Genomic DNA, 6,213 nt, shown 5'->3' with positions numbered 1-6,213 from the left:
CTGAAACCACTAATGCCATTCCTCCCAGGCCTGCACATAAACAAGGCCACAGGGGCCTCTCTCCACATCCCGGCTCCTTCCTCCCTCCTTCCCTCCGGTGGGGCTGATGGGAGTCCCCAGCCCTTCCTGCTTCAAATAAAATGATACACAAAAACATGCAATGCTCTCTGGCTGTAAGAGAAACACTACATAATTTTAGAGAATGCTAAGAGTTCATGTCTTCACTGACATTTTTTCCATATGAAACAGCCCATTTCTTAATTGTTCGAAATAAAGTTGGCTCTGCTCTCTTCTACTCAGGTAGTGGGAAGTACCACCTCAGACAGGATAGGGGGACCACTCCTCATCTCTTGGGGTTCTGTAGTCCAGAACATTCAGGGAAGACTGCCAGGACTCAGTTCTTTTCAGGCCTGCAGAGTGAAGAGAAGCCAACAACTCTGAAGGCGGCAGGAGCCGGCTCCCACTGCAACTCCAAGCCTGCCCACCAGTCCAGTCCTCTCTGGCACCCACACTCTCCTCGCCTGCAATGCCTATTCCCTCAAGGCCTGTGGGGGCTTCGGACTTCCCACGAAGTCATGGTCCACTCGGCTCTCCCCTCCCTGAGCCCCTCCATGCTGCCTCCTCTCCTCCACCTCCATGCTACATTCAATGTATGCCCTCCCCTTCACCAGCCTCCCGCTTCCTCTGTACTGGCCTTTGGAGCTCAGAGGCATGTTGTGATAAGGTTCAGCAGGTCCCAGGCCCTAGATCCACAGCCGCCCCTGTGGGCTGTTCCTGGGGCCCTCCATGGCTCCAGGATGACCAGCTTGCTTCACCCTTCTCAAAGAGAAAACAAAAACCCTCTTGAATTTTGACATCTTGCTAATTATTTTTTTTTCATGGTACTGGGAGAATGCAGAATATCAGAAAATTACAATTATCCAAAAACGTCCTTCAGTTATCCAGTTGCAAGAATGCCAGCATTTCAATGCTGAAAAATGTCAAGGATCATCTCTAGGGTAGTTTCCTCACTTTGCAGAAGCTAAAACAGAACCAGAGACAGAGAGGTACAGGGAGCAGGCCAAGGTCACAAACAGTTCCAGGTGGAATGAGAACTAGAACTCAGATCTTTCTCCTCTGCAAAATTGCTCGACAAGAAAAAACAGACAAAAAATTGGCGGGGCGTGGTGGCTCACGCCTTTAATCCCAGCACTTTGGAAGGCTGAGGCAGGCAGATCACCTGAGGTCAGGAGTTTGAGACCAGCCTAGCCAACATGGCGAAACCCTGTCTCTACTGAAAACACAGACATTAGCCGGGGCTGATGGCACACACCTGTAGTTCCGTCTACTCAGGAGTCTGAGGCAGGGGAATCGCTTGAACCTGGGAGGAGGGGTTGCAGTGAGCCAAGATGATGCCACTGCACTCCAGCCTGGGGAAGAGAGCGAAACTCTGTCTCAAAAAAAAAAAAATTTGCCCAGTATGATAGTGAGCCTGTAGTCCCAGCTACTTGGGAGGCGGAGGCAGGAGAATCTCTTGAACCCAGGAGGCAGAGGTTGCAGTGAGCCAAGATCACACCACCGCACTCCAGCCTGGGTGACAGAGTGAGACTCCATCTCAAAAAAAAGAGTCCAGACATGGTGGCTCACGCCTGTAATCCCAGCACTTTGGGAAGCCGAGGTGGGAGGATCACCTGAGGTCAGGAGTTCCAGACCAGCCTGGCTAACATGGTGAAACCCCGTCTCTACTGAAAATACAAAAATTAGCCTGGCATGGTGGCTGAGGCAGGAGAACTGCTTGAACCCAGGAGGCAGAGGTTGCAGTGAGCTGAGATTGCACCACTGCACTCCAGCCTGGGTGACAGAGCGAGACTCCATCTCAAAAAAACAAACAACAACAAAAAATCTACCTCTGGCTCAAAGTAACACATGCTCATGTAGCCAGAAATGTTGAACCAATAACTAGGTCTATCTCGTGCTAGTTTCCACAATAAGGCATTTATGAAACCACCAGCCCTACCTGTTCTAAATAAATGAATAAAAATGTGGATGCTAATCGAAGATTAGCATCATCTCCCATGCATGTTAATGTGCTTTTTGGTTATTTGCAATTCTCTTTTGTAAATCTGAGATAAACATCATTGTCCAAATTAGCTCTTTTCACTCAATAAAGGCCATATTAGCATTCTGAGGTTTGCGTTTGCCTACTGCTTATTTAGTAAGGTCAGCTGAGAAGCTAGTCAAATGACTTCCATTTCACTGAAGAGGGGTACCGAGTGGGGAGAACGCAAGCCTCCAAAGCCCGAACTCCCTGGCGGTGGCTCCCCAGGTCCCTCCCCTCTCTCAGTACTGAGCCACAGCACTGCTGGGAGCAGCAACTACCACCACAGTGGTCTCCCGTAAAGGGCTGGCCCAGATGGGTGACACTGACTCAGGTGGTTGCAAGGTCCTCTGCCTGGATCTCGGTCCCCGTCCTCTCAGCGCTGCCGCCGTTATCATCAATGACAGCTCCAATGTCACCTTCTCTCTTGCCCCCCACTGAAGTGGCCATCATCCCCCAGGCACTTTCTATCCCACACTTTCATAGCACACGTCTCGGCATCCAGAGGACTCTTTCATGTCTGCCTGGCTCCCCTGCTGGAACCGAGCTCCATGACCATAGCAACCCTGCCCACTCACGCACCCCTGAAGCCCGGGTGCTGACACCACAGGTGTTCAACATTTGCTGAAGGAATGGAAGTAGGAAGGAAAGTCTGAGCTGGTCAGGGCTTCTGGAGTAAGTCTAACAAGGAAAGCGGAGGCTGCACTTGTGGTCTCAAATCTTTTCCAAACTCTACTGCGTAAAAAAAAAGTATTTGAAACCAGACTCGCATCCAAATCCCAACTACTTTAACCAGTGGCAGGATCACTGGAGCAGATGGTTTAACCTCCCAGAGCCTGTTTGCTAAACTGCAAAATGGGGGAAATGACACCATTTAGGTTAAGCGTTAAGCGCCTGGCTCTTTCTAAATGTTGGCTCACACGGTGGTGACCCTTCCCAGACTTCCACCACTACTGGAAGTGTGCGTCCCAAAGCAGACACCCTCATCCCCTTGGTCCCAATGCAGAGAGCTAGTCCCGAGAAGCCGAGCGGAAGCTGAAGGCGCGCCCGGCCCACCCTCCCCACGAACCCCCGCCGCAACCCCTGTCTGCCCCTTCCGGCCCACAGTGGGTGGCCCCAGGCCTCGCTAGGGTCACGTCTCTCGGGTCCCCGCGCAGGGAAGGGTCCAACCAGCGACTCGCAACCTTTTCGGGGTCCCGAGTCGAACACCCGTGGGAACCCCATGGGCACCATGGCCCCTCGCTCCAAAAATGCATTCGCGTCGCGCAGACGCGGCTCGGTAGTTTCGGGGATCTGCGGTGCCTCACGCCGGCACAGCTTTCGAGTAAGAGCCCGCGTCTGATCCCTCCGCGCCTCCCCGGCCTCGCGGAAAGACGCGCAGGCAAAACGCACCACGTGACGGAGAGTGACCGTCCGCCGGGCGCGCACCAAGGTGGGGCAGGAAGAGGGCCTATTTCCCATGATTCCTTCATATTTGCATATACGATACAAGACTGTTAGATAATTAGAATTAATTTGACTGTAAACACAAAGATATCAGTACAAAATATGTGACGTAGAAAGTAATAATTTCTTGGGTAGTTTGCAATTTAAAAATTATGTTTTAAAATGGACTACATATGCTTACCATAAGTGCAAAGTTTTTCGATTTCTTGGCTTTATATAATTTCTGGAAAGGGCGAAGTACCGTGCTCGCTTCGGCAGCACATATACTAAAATTGGAACGATACAGAGAAGATTAGCATGGCCCCTGCGCAAGGATGACACGCAAATTCGTGAAGCGTTCCATATTTTTGCATCAGTTTGTTTTTCTGTTTTTTTTTTACACCACGTTTATACGCCGGTGCACGGTTTACCACTGAAAACGCCTTTCATCTACAGGTTATATCTTTTGTTTAACACAAAGAAAATGTAGTAGTCCTAGGAGACGGAATAGAAGGAGGTGGAGCCTAGGCAGATTCATCTCTGCGGTGCATTTTGTATCTGGCCCTCGGGCCCCAGTTTACGATCTTTCCCATCTTGCCTCTGCTTCCTTCTGCACAATCCTGAGTATTGCAGTACCTTACACTTAAGGAAATTTCGTCTTGCCAAAGTTAATCCATTTAAGCTCCGAAACGTAACAGGAACTAGTGCAACGATAAACGTATGAGGAACTTGCAATAAGTGACCGAATCCTTTGAATCAAAAAAAAAAAAAAAAAAAAGGCCACCACTTAATGAGTATCTACCATACGTCAAGGGCTTCACCAATATTTCATTGAAATATTCCAGACCAAATAAATAAATAATAAAAGAAATGAAAAAAGAAAAGGGGAAGGGAGCAGAAAAATAAAATAATGTTTAAAAAATTCCTGACAGCCCCACCCTGTGGGTTTTACTGTTTTACTGTCATCATTTTACACCAATCGCTGAGAGGTAAAGCCTGATAAGACTTATAGAAGCACAGACCCTGAAAAGATCGGGACCCAGGCCTCAGGTAATTGAATTGCAGAAACACGGTCCTAAGTGGTAAGGTAAGGAGGAAACAAAGTCCAACCACGTTCAGATTTCCTTCGATGACTTAGTCAATGTTTTCTGAAATATCTTTCCAACGGAAAAATGGTGCATCTGCTTTGCTAGTGCTTGAGCATGCACGTGGGCCCTGCGGCCACTGGGACCTCAGTCGACCTGCCCGGAGCGGCCGCACAGCTCCCAGCCTCCAGGAGTGTGGCAGGAGGACGGTCAGGCTCGAAGCCCTGGAGCCACCCAGGGACAGCGGGGGGTACTCTACCAGCGGGCGCTGGGAGCTGCCGGGCAGCATTCCATTCAGGACTCATTCCTTTTCTCTTCAGTGGAGGTGAAATGATCCTTTCCAGGTAACAGCCGAGAATAGGGGACTGCGGGACATCTCCGCCTCTTCCTTGGCTCTGGGCCTTCTATGTAAGGCGTTAGAGGACAATCTTTGTTGGCTGGATTTCTGTTCTTCCCCTAGAGATATCTGGTTCTTTGGAGGCCACTTGGGCAATTGGGTGAGTAGTTTTAAATGTCTCCCTTGGGATGCCAAATAAGAAAACGACCAATGTCGGTGTGACTCCCTCTCCTTCAGCACAGACAATCCATCAGACTGGAATATTATTAGTCTATGTATGTGGAAGGGGGTGTTATGGGGAGTAAAATAGAATCCAAGAGTGAAGGACTTGACCCAAAAAGGACCGTTCAGATTGTTCTAAAGAAACTGGCCGGGCGTGGTGGCTCACGCCTGTAATCCTAGTACTTTGGGAGGCTGAGGTGGGAGGATACCGAGGTCAGGGGTTCGAGACCAGCCTGGCCAACAAGGTGAAGCCCCGTCTCTACTTAAAAAAAAAGAAAAGAAAAGATTAGAACAGAAATTAGGAAAGACACAGGCAGTTCCTAGTCCCAGAAAATCCAGAGACCTGGCTGACTTCCTTTCCTCTGCACTAACCTGCTGAGGGAACTTGGGCAAGTCTTCACCTCTTTGGACAAGTAGAGTCAATGCATTGGCGTTGCAGGATGCCCTTCCAACCTCTGTGCTTGTAGATTCTTATGAATGTGTTTCCAGAAAGCTCAATAGTCCAGGCTTGAAAGCACTGGTTTGTCCTCCTTGGTTTGTCCTCCTTTCTGGGCCCCCTTTCTGGGCCCCTGGAGGAGATGAGGGTGACAGACTGGGGTCCATTTTGGGACTCTAAAAGCATTCCTGGCTTGAGTCTCAGGAAAGTGAACTCAGAGGGAGTTGTAATCTTTGCAAACACCAATACAATAGCACTTCTTGTGTGCCAGGAGCTGTTCTCAGTGCTTTACATATATTAACAGAAAACAGTTCTATGAAGTAGGTACTGTTGATCTTCCTATGTTATAGATGAGGAAGCTAAGGCACAGAGAGATTCAACAACTTGCCCAATGTCACTCATCAATGACAGGGCAGCATTGAGACCTCAGTAAATCTGGCTCCAGAGTTTGTGCTCTTAGCCAAACATCTGAGGATGGAGAGAGGAGATGAGGCTGTTTAGAATTCATGGGAAGAGCATGCAGATCCAGTTCTGCTTTTGTTGGTGTTCTGAATTCAAGGCAGGAGTCACATGTTTGCAACGGATCAAGTTTTTAGAGCAGGGTAGCTAGGAATGGGTGGACCTGTGTGCC

General features: G+C 49.3%; 1 non-coding gene across 1 annotated transcript; it reads left to right on the top strand.

The window, feature by feature from the left end:
* The first annotated feature begins 3,765 nt into the window (after window positions 1-3,765).
* LOC112129311 (U6 spliceosomal RNA) lies at window positions 3,766-3,872 on the top strand. Its single transcript, XR_002911713.1, has one exon. It is a non-coding gene; the product is annotated as a U6 spliceosomal RNA (small nuclear RNA).
* Window positions 3,873-6,213: the final 2,341 nt, after the last annotated feature.

This window comes from Pongo abelii, chromosome 16 (genome assembly GCF_028885655.2).
Source record: "Pongo abelii isolate AG06213 chromosome 16, NHGRI_mPonAbe1-v2.0_pri, whole genome shotgun sequence".
Taxonomy (NCBI): domain Eukaryota; kingdom Metazoa; phylum Chordata; class Mammalia; order Primates; family Hominidae; genus Pongo; species Pongo abelii.
The sequence above is the reverse complement of the archived record's forward strand: the minus strand, read 5'-3'. Positions and strand labels throughout refer to the sequence as shown.